Source organism: Schistocerca nitens, chromosome 12 (assembly GCF_023898315.1).
Source record: "Schistocerca nitens isolate TAMUIC-IGC-003100 chromosome 12, iqSchNite1.1, whole genome shotgun sequence".
Classification (NCBI taxonomy): Eukaryota; Metazoa; Arthropoda; class Insecta; order Orthoptera; family Acrididae; genus Schistocerca; species Schistocerca nitens.
The window spans coordinates 118100734-118115377 of NC_064625.1; positions in this window are offsets into that span (position 1 = coordinate 118100734).

Below are 14644 nucleotides of genomic sequence, written 5' to 3' on the forward strand. Positions count from 1 at the left end.
GAAGCATAATTTTGCATAGGGTATTGACCATCTAATCTTTGAACACCATATACTCCCGGCTCAACGTTGTTTTGACATTTTAATCTTTCTACAAAAATGGTTCAAATGGCTTTAAGCACTATGGGACTTAACTTCTGAGGTCATTATACCCCTAGAACTTAGAACTACTTCAACCTAACTAACCTAAGGACATCACACACACCCATGCCCGAGGCAGGATTCGAACCTGCGACCGTAGCGGTCCCGCGGTTCCAGACTGTAGCGCCTATAACCGCTCGGCCACCCTGGCCGGTTAATTTTTCTGCACCTTCCACATGTACGTCCATTCAGGGACGCATACGACCTGGGCTGCATTTTTGTGGATGACAATGCGTGATGGCATCGAACAGAACAGGTGGAGCAGCTCTTGAAATGAGAAGTATTTGGTGACTGGACTGAGCTGTCCGTTTTCCGGACTTAAATCCCATCGAGCTCGCTTGGGATGCGTTGGGAAGAGGCATTGCTGTACATCCACGTGCACGAAAGACCATTCAGCAGTGCTCAACCGCGCTGATGGAGGAATGGAGCGCCCTGCCACGAAAACTCCTTATCAGCCTTGTAGCCAGCAGGGGACCGCGCTGCAGAGCAGGGATTGCAGTCCGTGGCGGTCTCACACCTTACTGAGGACCATTGTAATGTATAGGACACCACCATAAATCGCGGTGACTTCAGTGTAACTATTGTCTTCGAATAGAAATGTCATTTCTGTTCCTCTCATTACTTTCAGTTAGCTGCTGTACTGAAGCGGTTCTTTCTGTGTGTGGTCCAAGTTTCACTGAGCTGTGTTTCTTGGTAGTGACATTGTTGTTGTTGTGGTCTTCAGACCTGAGACTGGTTTGATGCAGCTCTCCATGCTACTCTATCCTGTGCAAGCTTCTTCATCTCCCAGTACCTACTGCAACCTACATCCTTCTGAATCTGCTTAGTGTATTCATCTCTTGGTCTCCCTCTACGATTTTTACCCTCCACGCTGCCCTCCAATGCTAAATTTGTGATCCCTTGATGCCTCAAAACATGTCCTACCAACCGATCCCTTCTTCTAGTCAAGTTGTGCCACAAACTTCTCTTCTCCCCAATCCTATTCAACACCTCCTCATCAGTTACGTGATCTACCCACCTTATCTTCAGCATTCTTCTGTAGCACCACATTTCGAAAGCTTCTATTCTCTTCTTGTCCAAACTATTTATCGTCCATGTTTCACTTCCATACATGGCTACACTCCATACAAATACTTTCAGAAACGACTTCCTGACACTTAAATCTATATTTGATGTTAACAAATTTCTCTTCTTCAGAAACGCTTTCCTTGCCATTGCCAGTCTACATTTTATATCCTCTCTACTTCGACCATCATCAGTTATTTTACTCCCTAAATAGCAAAACTCCTTTACTACTTTAAGTGTCTCATTTCCTAATCTAATTCCCTCAGCATCACCAGATTTAATTTGACTACATTCCATTATCCTCGTTTTTCTTTTGTTGATGTTCATCTTATATCCTCCTTTCAAGACACTGTCCATTCCGTTCAACTGCTGTTCCAAGTCCTTTGCTGTCTCTGACAGAATTACAATGTCATCGGCGAACCTCAAAGTTTTTAATTCTTCTCCATGAATTTTAATACCTACTCCGAATTTTTCTTTTGTTTCCTTTACTGCTTGCTCAATATACAGATTGAATAACATCGGGGAGAGGCTACAACCCTGTCTCACTCCTTTCCTAACCACTGCTTCCCTTTCATGCCCCTCGACTCTTATAACTGCCATCTGGTTTCTGTACAAATTGTAAATAGCCTTTCGCTCCCTGTATTTTACCCCTGCCACCTTTAGAATCATGCGGAAATTACTTTCTTCCTTAATCTGGATTGTTGATTTGGGGGAAGGGACCAAACAGCGAGGCCATCGGTTCCATCGCATTGGGGAAGGCTGGGGAGGGAAGTCGGCCCTGCCCTTGCAAAGGAACCATCCAGGCATTTGCCCGAAAAGATTTAGGAAATCACGGAAAATCCGAATCAGGATGGCCAGACGCGAGTTTGAACCGTCGCCCTCCCGAAGGCGAGTCCTGTGTTAACCATTGAGCCGCCACGCTCGGTCGCCTTAAGCGTTACAGACCTGTGTATAGGAGAGCAATTTCATCATGATCTGCATGGAAAAGAAGAGTAATGAGAGAAACTATTTCTCTTTTCGTCGCGCTCAGTATGGTGATAGACTAATACAGGCTGGGAAAAATAAATCTGTCCGGGAAGTTCGCAACATTTTGCAGACTCTGCTTGAAGTTTTATCAAAACACTTGCGATCCTAAACTCTTTCTCAAACAATTTCGCACGCATTTCCCACTAATTCTGCTGTGCATAACACTCCACAGTGAACATACGCTGTTTCATTGCGAGCACCATATTTTCTTGCGTCCAGCCGGTCCCTGAACCTCTCCTCTTTGTTAACAAGGGTCATTCTTACATATTTTCCGGGTCACTTTCAGCACCAAACATTGGGGCGGAACAGCATATAACATGTAAGACAATATTTTCGATCCAACATTATAAGAATAGGGAAGATGATTGCAGAATTGTGTAACTGGCTCAAGAGGATGTGATGTACACCGTGTATTATGGGGCCTGAAAAGAGAGAGAGAGATAGAGAGAGAGAGAGAGAGAGAGAGAGAGAGAGAGAGAGAGAGAGAGAGAGTGTGTGTGTGTGTGTGTGTGTGTGTGTGTGTGTAACCTAGAAACTGGTTCCAGTTGCTGCTTGCTTCCAAGTACAAAAAAATTTGATTTTCATTATTATCGTTATTAGTGGCTAAATTAAAAAAAATTGAACTTCTGACATAATCTAGTCATCAAGATGTATTATCTTACGTTAAAAGTCTAACACTATAAGATAAATTAATTTCGCTCATCATATTCGATGTTTCAGGAAAGCCTGCAGCTGTGTCATTCAGTATTTAAATAAATGAAAACTGGTGCAGTTTTCATTATTTAAATCACGAATGACACAGTCGTGGGCTTTCCTCAACCACTGAATATGATGATAGAAGAAAGGTATTAGTGTCCAGAAATGCAGTGAAAATAATATACAAGTTCAAAAAAAATGAAAATGTTTTGTATTCATGTAAATAAAATGCACAAATGCACTTGAGAATGAGAATTAAGTCTCCAAACGTGTTGTGTTGAACTTCAAAACACGAGTAAGTCGCGCAGTTTTCATTATTTACATCGAGAAGACTGTGTGTTGTGCTTGAGACAGTTTCCCTGACGATGTACATATTACTGGACTTAATTCGTCCTGTATTTTGAAAATGAGAGCCCTTTGCAACTTTTGACCCACTTTTACCATTATTTCTATCTTTTTCTATACTTCTTCTACCTTAAATATTTAACGTGAAGTGTTCGATGCATTAAGTCCTTTCTAAAGTAGTCAGAAGTTGCAAGCTGTCTTATAAATGGATATTCAGTTTCTTAAAGAACGGGGGGTTGGCTCAAATGGCTCTAAGCGCTATGGGACTTAACATCAGAGTTCTTCAGTCCCCTACAACTTAGAAAACTACTTGAACCTAACTAACCTAACGACATCACACACATCCATGCCCAACGCATAATTCGAACCTGCGACCGTAGCAGCAGCATGGTTCCAGATTGACGCGCCTAGAACCGCTCGGTCACAGCGGTCGGCTGAACGGGCGTTTATTGGTGTTGCTATTTAATGTGATCATACGTTACCGTGTGACGTCTTACGTAAGTTGGAGGGTGAAAATATGAAACTAAAATGCCTCAAGTATATATGCATGTTCAGGAAATGGTATGAGGTTACAGGACAGCCCGTACGTGATGTATCTGCACAGGCATGTGGGATTAAAGCGTAGTCTGCACAAAGGAACGCATTAGTGAACAATGGCTGCCGCTGTACTCGAAATCCTTGAAACTTGTGAAGCGCCCTTCAGAAATGTTACTTGGGACTGTCTGCTATCAGACTAACTTCTGGAGCTGCATGAGGCGCGTTTCGTGACCCGGATATGTTAGCTAGCTTTGATTGATCAATAACAGTGAAACTCTCTCCCACCCCACCCCTCCTCCAATAAAGCATTAACAGAACTGCTCACCGTCTTCCTCTACAATGCAAAGTTTGAGTTTGGTAGAAGGCCACTAGCACAATCTGCCTCTCTCCGTCCTACCCCTTAGTTTGGAGTATATTAGTATGTTGGATCCGTAATTGCTTGAAATGGAATGTCAATCGTTTCGGGCTCCTTAATTTCGAAATACAACTGCTGAAGTTTGCCCAGCTATGTCTAAATTTTCGACTCAAAACGAACGGTGGCAACTACAGTGGGAAAGGGCGCTAGGGGGAGATAAGGTAGGGGGCATATGATGGGGTGGGGTAGGGAAGGAGGTTACTTTAACACGTTAGAGGTCCAATAGGCTATATCTGAAGTGCTGTCGTTCCCAACGTACATGCATGTCAGTATCGGTTGTCAAATCCGTCCCTATTGATTGCTCCTCACAGATTCAGATCATTCAGCTATTATTTAAAACTGGGGTCCTTTTTAAATGTAATTCAGGTATTCAAAGTGATTGGTAATATGTCTTTCACAGACTCAATTTTCTTCACCTACCGCTCTGCCGTTCCCCAGGATACAATTTAGCCTACTAGCAACTTACTAAGCCGCATATACTGCACGCAGGGGTACATAAAGGTACTTTATCTCAGTGTACGAAGCATGTTCGTCGCTGTTTGAGTCCAAGAGATGCAGCGCAGATGCACAGAGAAAATTCGTTGCTCATAATTAAAGAACATTCAGTTGGCGAGCGTAATTCTCAATCATTCAGTTTTGTCGGAGATGGGTCTTGTTAAGAGAAACGGGCGTGAAGAGGTGACAAACTCAGAGCAACTAAGATGGAAATGGCCTTTTAGGGTGCTAAAGACATTTGCAGTAGAGAGCTTCCTCCTCGTAAGTAGAATCACAATATTACGTTAAAACATTGAAATGAGAATCTTTATACATAGCCAAATGGCTGGATGAGACTAATTATAACGCAGGAGAACTAGAAAATATGGAAAAAGAGAGAAAAATCTGAAGACAAATACTGGGTCCATAAAAGAAAACGGATAATATAGCAACAGGATGTAATGTTGCCCCTTTTCTAGGATATTCATGTTTGTGGTTTTTAAATTTAAATAAGAAGCAAAAATGTTGCCCAAAGAAGGAAATACCACATTTTCAGCACGAAGAGAAAACATTTAGTTGCGGAAAGTAGAGGAAGGCATTGACCCTTACCCTGTTCTTGCGACGTAAAATAATTCTGCAAGAAAGCATCTCATTACTCATACCAGTTTTGCTACAGGCCCAGAAATCGTAGCTGGAAAACTGTAAAAACAGAATCGGGTTATTGTTAACCGCCAATGCAAAGAACTAGTTTGCATGGTAACAATAACTACAAACGGACTTCATGAGAAACATAGACTGCAGTTTTGACTTACCAATATTGAAATGTGAATACGATTGTGCTCTTATGTATCGCGACAGTTGCGTCACCAAATTCACTACTCCAATTAATGTAAAAAGCTGAAAAAATACACAGAAGAGTAATCTTCCCCCTCTTTTCTTCTCCGGTCTATTGCCCACATTAAACAATGCCCAGGACAAGTAATTAATAAGCAGAGTCTTTTATGAAGATTTGAAAGGAGCGAAAATTACAATAAATTTTCAAGTTTACTTAGCTTGTCATGTAGAGATAGCACCAGTTCTCGACTAGCGATCTGATTCTTAAAGCCGTAAATCAAACATCAGACTCTCACGTTTGCTTTGAACTAAATAAATTCGAAGATTGTTATTGCAGAATATCTTACGTAAATATATTTTACACTGATTTTCTCTCATTTTAGTATATCATACAGTATTTTGACTTTTCACATTAACAAAGCTGAAATTACATTGTTCGCACATAACATACAAAAATACATCCGATCACATCACAGGAATCCAGAAATAAACACAGTAAAAAATACAGGATTGCGTAATTAATAATAGAAATTTTATATTTCAAATGCTTCTAAAAAAAATTTTAACTGTACATTCACAACTAGTACGTATCGATTATAACATCGAAACTTAAATATTTTATGAAGTAATTCCTTTTCAATAATTTTATCTTGACAGATAACATATCGTGTATAGAATTATATGAAAGTTTTCAGGAAAGACAACTGAGATAATACTGAACTGCCCAAAACTCGAAAAAATACTGCAATCAACAACTACTGTTCAGGAAAACTAATGCTAGAGGAGCATGTCCCGTTACAAGGTGTACAGGATTATGCATTTAACAACTAAAAATAAAGTAGTAAATGCTTACAGATATTATTTGACAGTAAAATTCATCGTACAATGCATAGTACCAACTTCTAGTAGTGAGGCTGGAAGAAGAAGAAGAAGAAGAAGGTTCAAGTGGCTCTGAGCACTATGGGACTTAACTTCTGAGGTCATCAGTCCCCTAGAACTTAGAACTACTTAAACCTAACTAACCTAAGGACATCACACACACCCATGCCCGAGGCAGGATTCGAACCTGCGACCGTAGCGGTCGCGCGGTTCCGGACTGTAGCGCCTAGAACCGCTCGGCCACCCTGGCCGGCGAAGAAGAAGGAGGAATGACTATGCGTTCTCTTATTTTTTAACTAAATAATATCGAAATTTTCACAACTAATTATAACACTGGAATAAAGTTCACACTCTGAGATATAAATTAATACTTTGAAACATTTTGATTCGAAGATATGTGCAAGAAAATTGAACAATCAACTGTAACGCTCGTAGAGTTATGTTTTACGGCCATGTAGTTAAGGTGAAGCAAAATAACGAAGAGAATATTCCAACACGCCAATAGGAAAGAAATCTCTTTGGTGCAAGTGGCTCCAAGAAATCAGAAGTAATTCTAAAGGGAAGAAGATTGAAGAATATGAAAGTAACAGAGGTAAGTTTCGGAAGGATGTTTAAGATTTCTTTCTCCAGAGAAAACAAAAAATAAAACTGAAGCAACGTGGTCTGAAGTTCGGGAACAACAGCAGTCTGTGAGAACGAAATTTTTCGTGACGGCACTGTTGTATAAAACTGTCGAGAGCTCGAAGTTTTACCCTCAATTGACGCGGCAATAAGTGCCAGAATGTTTTGTATTACAGCAATCTGATAGAAAGAAAAAAATATTGGAAAAGTCGGAAGCTAAATCAGAGGTAGTTACTTAAGCTGTCCGTACGAAGCCCATATCAAGGAGGAAAAAAAGAAAAAATAAGGAAAAACGAAAAGCTGGGAACTCTGTCTGAAAGCTTGGTCACGCCAGATTATGGTCTAACTAAACGGGCAGTGCAGTACTTTCACACTGTAAGATGAGCAGCTGTTTCACTGTTAACTATGAGCGGGTCTTTGAATTGTAGCCTCGCTCACTTCATTGTGTTATAAGGTCGGTACATCCCCAGTAGTGGAGAGGCAGGATGGAGCTCCAGTCGTGGGTCGTGTGTCGTGATTCGCAGCGTCAGCCCGGCTCATCCCAGCGCCCTCTGGCGGAAGCTCTTCCCTCTTTGGCCGCTGGCTTTCCCGAGGCCTTTTTCCGAGCTTTCCCGCTTTCCCCTCAGCCTCAAAGCGTCGTCCAGAGTCGCGCCCTCTGCTGTGTCGCCGCCAGTGCCGCCGCTAATGGATTGCTTCCCCGCGTGAAAGCACCGGCGGTTCCCCTGTTTGTGCGTACACGCGCCTGCGTGGCGTGCTTGCGTACGTGTGGGAGGGATGTCGCACGCGCGCGTCGAGTCCGTGCTGTATACCGGCAGCGTGCGAGCTGTGCAGTGCCGTGTCGTGCTGTGCTGCCCCTGGCGGTCCGCAACCCGCGCGCGCTGTGTGCACTGTGGGTTGCCTGCCTCTCAGGGTAATTGCTTGCGGGACGTCGCAGCTGCCGCGCATCCGCATCCACTGCACGCTGCGCTGTGTACATTGAGAGAGAGAGAGAGAGAGAGAGAGAGAGGGAGAAAGGAGTGGGAGTTCATGAAACGATGCGCGGTAGAAAAATACGAAGAAGAACTATACTGTATAGTTATTATATGCTAATTCGCCGTGAGCAGGTAACTTCAGGCAAATAACTATATATGCAGGGCGTCCTAGGAGATCCCAGGAACTATTATTCGAGTAAATATAGGCTCTAAAATGCGTACCTTAAGCGCTGTGAGCACTTGTTCATTAGAATCACAGTACTGAAGGTAAAGATGTACTCGTAGTTCCTCAGGTATGCATTTTGCAACCCATGTTTGGTAGACTATTCTACTTCGAATGATCGTTCGTTTCATCTCTCTGAATATTGACCTTTCTTTCTCCGGCACCCATTTCATGTGCAGTAACTGTCTAAGCATAATCAACATACGTTAGTTGGATTCACTGAGTTAGCAAAAGCACTGGACAGTTTAAAATGGTGCGAGATACTCGAAATTCTCAGAAAATTAATTATAATCTGTAAGGACGTAACTAGTGATGAATGGGACATGAAGAACAAAGTGCTCGGATGAAAAATGAAGTCAGACAGGGATGCAGTCTTTCCCCCGTATTGTTCGATCTGTACATGGAAGATGCAGTGTTGGAAACAAAATATAGGTTCAGGTGTTTCGTTGTACTTCCGATTGAGAAAATACGATGACAAAATTCACTGTTAACACTGCTTGCCTCAGTGGGACCGAAGATGATTTACCGGACATTCTGAGTGGAATGAACCGTCTACTGACCACATAATGTAAATTGAGAGTAAGGTAGAGAAAGACGAAAGTAAAGAGCAGTAGCATAAATGAGATTAAGATGAAAACTGGGGATCATGAACAGGAAGTAAGGAAATTAAACTACCTTGGAAACCAATTAACATGGGCAGACGTAGCAAAGTGGACATAAAAAGCCGTCTAGCATAGGCAGATGTCGCATTCCTGGCCAAAATAAGTCTTCATTGTGGACATGGTGAAAATGTGTACTCCGACCGGGACTCGAACCCGGGATCTCCTGCTTACATGGCAGACGCTCAATCCATCTGAGCCACCGAGGGCACAGAGGACAGTGCGCCTGCACGCTCCCCCTGAGACCCACATTCCCAACATGTCCACACCACTACATTCGTAGTGCGCCTAATAGATGTTTGCCCATCATACTCATTACTCGTGGCAGATTAATCTACCAAGTCCCGTACGAGTTCGGGCATAGCTTGTGTGTTCGCACCAGAAGGTCAATGGCTGGGAAGCCATATTTTAACTATATATGACGGTAGTATCTGTTCCCGAAACAACACTAATGAGTATGATGGGCAAACATCTATGAGGCGCACTACGAATGTAGTGGTGTGGACATGTTGGTAATGTGGGTCTCACGGGGAGCGTGCAAGGGGTAAGTCCCTGCAGGCGCACTATCCTCTGTGCCCTCGGTGGCTCAGATGGATAGAGCGTCTGCCATGTAAGCAGGAGATCCCCCGTTCGAGTCCCGGTCGGGGCACACATTTTCAACATGTCCCCAATGAAGTATATCAACGCCTGTTTGCAGCTAGGGTATCCATTTAATTATCATTTCATTTCTAGCAAAGCTGCATGGTCATCAACGGTGACCGTTCTTTCGGGAACAGGTACTACCGTCATGTATAGTCAAAATAAGTCTGCTAGCATGAAACATTGGCTTCAATTAGAGGATGAAATTTTTGAGAATGTGTGTCTGGAAGTGAATCATTAACTGTCCGAATAAAGGAAAGCAAAGCATTTGAGATGTACTGCTATAGAAGAATATTGGAAACGGCGTTGGCTGATAAGATAACAAACTTTGAGGTCCAACATAGAACCGAAGAAGAGGGGAATGTATGGAAAACATTTAGAATAGGGAGTGGCAGGATGAAAAGTGGTGTGTTAAGACATAAAGGAATAACGTTCATGATACTAGTGGGAGCTGTAGAAGGTAGAAACAAAACACAGAAGGTTGGAATATATTCATCAAGTAATAGAGGTCGCTGGAATAACTATTACAATGAGACGGAGAGGATGGCACAAGAGGGGGAGTCGTGGCGGGTCGCATCAAACCGTCACAGGAATGATGGCCACAAAAAGTATGTAAATGTCTGTATTTATGAACTGTTTTTCTTTTTGTTAAACTTCTGTACCATTACTTGTGCAATATCTTTGTACAAAGTGATCTTGCTCTTCCTCTTCTTCTTCTTGTTCTTCTTCTTTTACTACTACTACTACTACTACTACTACTACTACTACTACTTCTACTTAAAAATCTCAAATGAAACTCAGGGAGCGTCTTGTGAGGTGATGAAATGTGTAAGCAGCTCAAAGTTCACAAGACGCGTCACTACAAAATACGATGTTACAGACACTTTTCCCATTCATGTATTAACAGTGGTTCGCCCGCTGACATTGCTTGAAACTTTGTATCAACACAGTAGAATCAAACTGACCTGCAAGGGGACCGCGCCTGCTAGCCATCACAGATCTCGTCCAGATTTGTGGTATATGCGGGATTTGGTCAGAATTTACGGTAGCGTAGTTTGCAGACGAGAAACTTAACATCAGGATTGATGGTCACGAAGTCAATGAAGTTAAGGAATTCTGCTACCTAGGCAGGAAAATAACCAATGACGGACGGAGCAAGGAGGACATCAAAAGCAGACTCGCTATGGCAAAAAAGGCATTTCTGGCCAAGAGAAGTCTACTAATATCAAATACCGGCCTTAATTAGAGGAAGAAATTTCTGAGGATGTACGTCTGGAGTACAGCGTTGTATGGTAGTGAAACATGGACTGTGGGAAAACCGGAACAGAAGAGAATCGAAGCGTTGGAGATGTGGTGCTATAGACGAATGTTGAAAATTAGGTGGACTGATAAGGTAAGGAATGAGGAGGTTCTACGCAGAATCGGAGAGGAAAGGAATATGTGGAAAACACTGATAAGGAGAAGGGACAGTATGATAGGACATCTGCTAAGACATGAGGGAATGACTTCCATGGTACTAGAGGGAGCTGTAGAGGGCAAAAACTGTAGAGGAAGACAGAGATTGGAATACGTCAAGCAAATAACTGAGGACGTAGGTTGCAAGTGCTACTCTGAGATGAAGAGGTTAGCACAGGAAAGGAATTCGTGGCGGGCCGCATCAAACCAGTCAGTAGACTGATGACCAAAAATAAAAAAAAATAAATAAAAAAAAAATAAAAAAGTTTGCAGACAAGACTTGGCGCAGTTTAAAGACTGCAGTATGGTAATCAGAGGGTCCTGCCTAATATCGAGTAGGGCCCCGCCAGCACACAAGGTGCCGCAACACGACGTGGCATGGAGTCGACTAACGTCTGAAGCAGTGATGGAGGGAACTGACACAATGAATCCTGCAGGGCTGTCCGTAAATCCATAAGAGTACGAGGGTGTGGAGAGATCACTTCTGAACAGCACGTTGCAAGGAATCCCAGATACGGTCAATAATGTTCAATTTCGGGGCGTTTGGAGGCCAGTGAAAGTAAGTTCAGAAGAGTGTTCGTGGAACCACTCTGTAGCCATTTCGGACGTGTGGGGTCCTGCTGGAATTCCCCAAGTCCGTCGGAATGCACAATGGTCATGAATGGATGCAGGTTATCAGACAAGATGCTTAGGTAAGTGTCACCTGTCAGAGTCGTATCTAGACGTATCAGATGTCTCATCTACATCTGCACACGTCCCACACCATTACAGAGCCTCCAACAGCTTGAACAGTTCCCCACTGGCATGCAGGGTTCATGGATTCATGACGTTGGCTCCCTACCCGTACACGTTCGTTTGTTCGATAAGATTTGAAACGAGACTCCTCTGACCAGGCTACATGTTTCCAATGATCAACAGTCCAGTGTTGGTATTGACGGGACTGGGCGAGGCGTAAAGCTTTGCGTCGTAGAGTCATCAAGGGTACATGAGTGGGCCTTCGGCTCCGAAAGCCCGTATGGATGATGTTTCGTTGAATGGTTCGCACACTGACACTTGTTGATGGCAGAGCATTGAAATCTGCTGGAGTTAGGACAACGGTTGCGCTTCTGTCACGTTAAACAATTCTTTTCAGTCGTATTTGGTCCCATTCTTGAAAGCTCTTTTTCCGGCCGCAGCGTTGTCGAAGAGTTGATGTTCCACCGGTTTCCTAATATTCGCGGTACACTCGTGGAATGGTGTTACGGGAAAATCCCCACTTCATCGCTACCTCTGAGATGCTGTCACCCATCGCTCAGTGCGCAGACTAGAGCACTCAGACTCACTTAAATCAACCAGCGAGTGTGGCAGCAGGAACCGATCTAACAACTGTGCCGGACACTTGTCATTTTATATAGGCGTTGCCGACCACAGCGTGGTATTCTGCCTGTTTACGTATCTCTGTATTTGAATACGTATTGCCTATACCAGTTTCTTTGGCGCTTCGTTGTATCTGCTGTTTCGACGTTCGTACAATGACCGAATGAAGGTACCGCGGTACGATCGTCCGGAATGTACATGACATTACTCCTCCCCCCTGCGTGCGTTTGCGCTGATATCCTAGTAACTGGCATATCCAACACATCCAAGAGTACAGCGCACTTAATGCAAGTTTGAGGTTTCTTGCAACTGTAACGGCCAGGAGTGTAAATACACTACTGGCCATTAAAATTGCTACTCCACGAAGGTGACGTGCTACAGACGCGAAATTTAACCGACAGGAAGAAGATGCTGTGATATGCAAATTACTAGCTTTTCAGAGCATTCACACACGAAACTTCTTGGCAGATTAAAAGTGCGTGCCGGACCGAGACTCGAACTCGGGAACTTTGCCTTTCGCGGGCAACTGCTCTACCAACTGAGCTACCTAAGCACGACTCCGCCCCGTCCTCACAGCTTTACTTCTGCCAATACCTCGTCTCCTACCTTCCAAACTTTACAGAAGCTCTCCTGCGAACATTGCAGAACTAGCACTCCTGAAAGAAAGGATACTGCGGAGACATGGCTTAGCCACAGCCTGGGGGATGTTTCCAGAATCAGATTTTCACTCTGCAGCGGACTATGCAGAGTGAAAATCTCATTCTGGAGGCGTTCACAGAAGGTTGGCGCCGGTGGCGACACCTACAACGAGCTGACATGAGGAAAGGTTCCAACCGATTTCTCATACACAAACAGCATCTGGTGAAACGTTGTTGTGATGGCTCGTGTAAGGAGGAGAAATGCGTACCATCACGTTTTCGACTTTGATAAAGGTCGGATTGTAGCCTATCGCGATTGCGGTTTATCGTATCGCGACATTGCTGCTCGCGTTGGTCAACATCCAATGACTGTAAGCACAGTATGGAATCGGTGGGTTCAGGAGGGTAATACGGAACGCCGAGCTGCATCCCAACGTCCTCGTATCACTACCAGTCGAGATTACAGGCATCTTATCCTCATGGCTGTAACGGATCGTGCAGCCACGTCCCGATCACTGAGTCAACAGATGGGGACGTTTGCAAGACAACAACCATCTGCACGAACAGTTCGATGACGCTTGCAGCAGCACGGACTATCAGCTCGGAGACCATGGCTGCGGTTACCCTTGATGCTGCATCACAGACAGGAGCGCCTTCGATGGTGTAACCTGGGTGCACGGTCCAACCTGGGTGCACGAATGGGAAAATGTCATTATTTGGGTTTAATCCAGGTTCTGTTTACAGCATCATGATGGTCGCATCCGTGCTTGTCGACATCGCGGTGAACGCACATTTAAAGCGTGTATTCGTCATCGCCACATTGGCGTATCACCTGGCGTGATGGTATGGGGTGCCGTTGGTTACTCGTCTCGGTCACTTCTTGTTCGAATTGACGGCACTTTGAACAGTGGATGTTACATTTCACATGTGTTACGACCCGTGGCTCTACCCTTCATTCGATCCCTGTGAAACCCTACATTTCAGCAGGATAATGCACGACCGCATGTCGGAGGTCCAGTACGGGTCTTTCTCGATACAGAAAATGTTCGACTGCTGCCCTGGCCAGCACATTCTCCAGATCTCTCACCAACTGCAAACGTCTGGTCAATGTTGGCCGAGCAACTGGCTCGTCACAATACGCCAGTCACTACTCTTGATGAACTGTGGTATCGTGTTGAAGCTGCATGGGCAGCTCTACCAGTACACGCCATCCAAGCTCTGTTTGACTCAATGCCCAGGCGTATGAAGGCCGTTATTACGGCCAGAGGTGGTTGTCCTTGGTACTGATTTCTCAGGATCTATGCACCCAAATTGCGTGAAAATGTATGTCAGTTCTAGTATAATATATTTGTTCAACGAATACGCGTTTATCATCTACATTTCTTCTTGGTGTAGCAATTTTAATGGCTAGTAGCGTAAGTGCGCCAGTGTCTGGCGCCAGCGCGTTCGTGGCTACCGGCAGGACTGGTTAGCCAGGGAAGGCAGCTGCCCTTCAGCCGAGCGTCTGCGGTGGAAAACATTCATCAGCAGCGGCAGGTGTTTGCCGTAAGCCGGCGCAAACAAGTGAGTCGCGCCGCGCTGATGAGGGACGCCGCCGTAATGCGGCCGTCAGCGTCGGCGTCAGCGGCGTCCGAATCCCCCCCTGCTGACGTGCTCCGGGATCAAACCGGCTC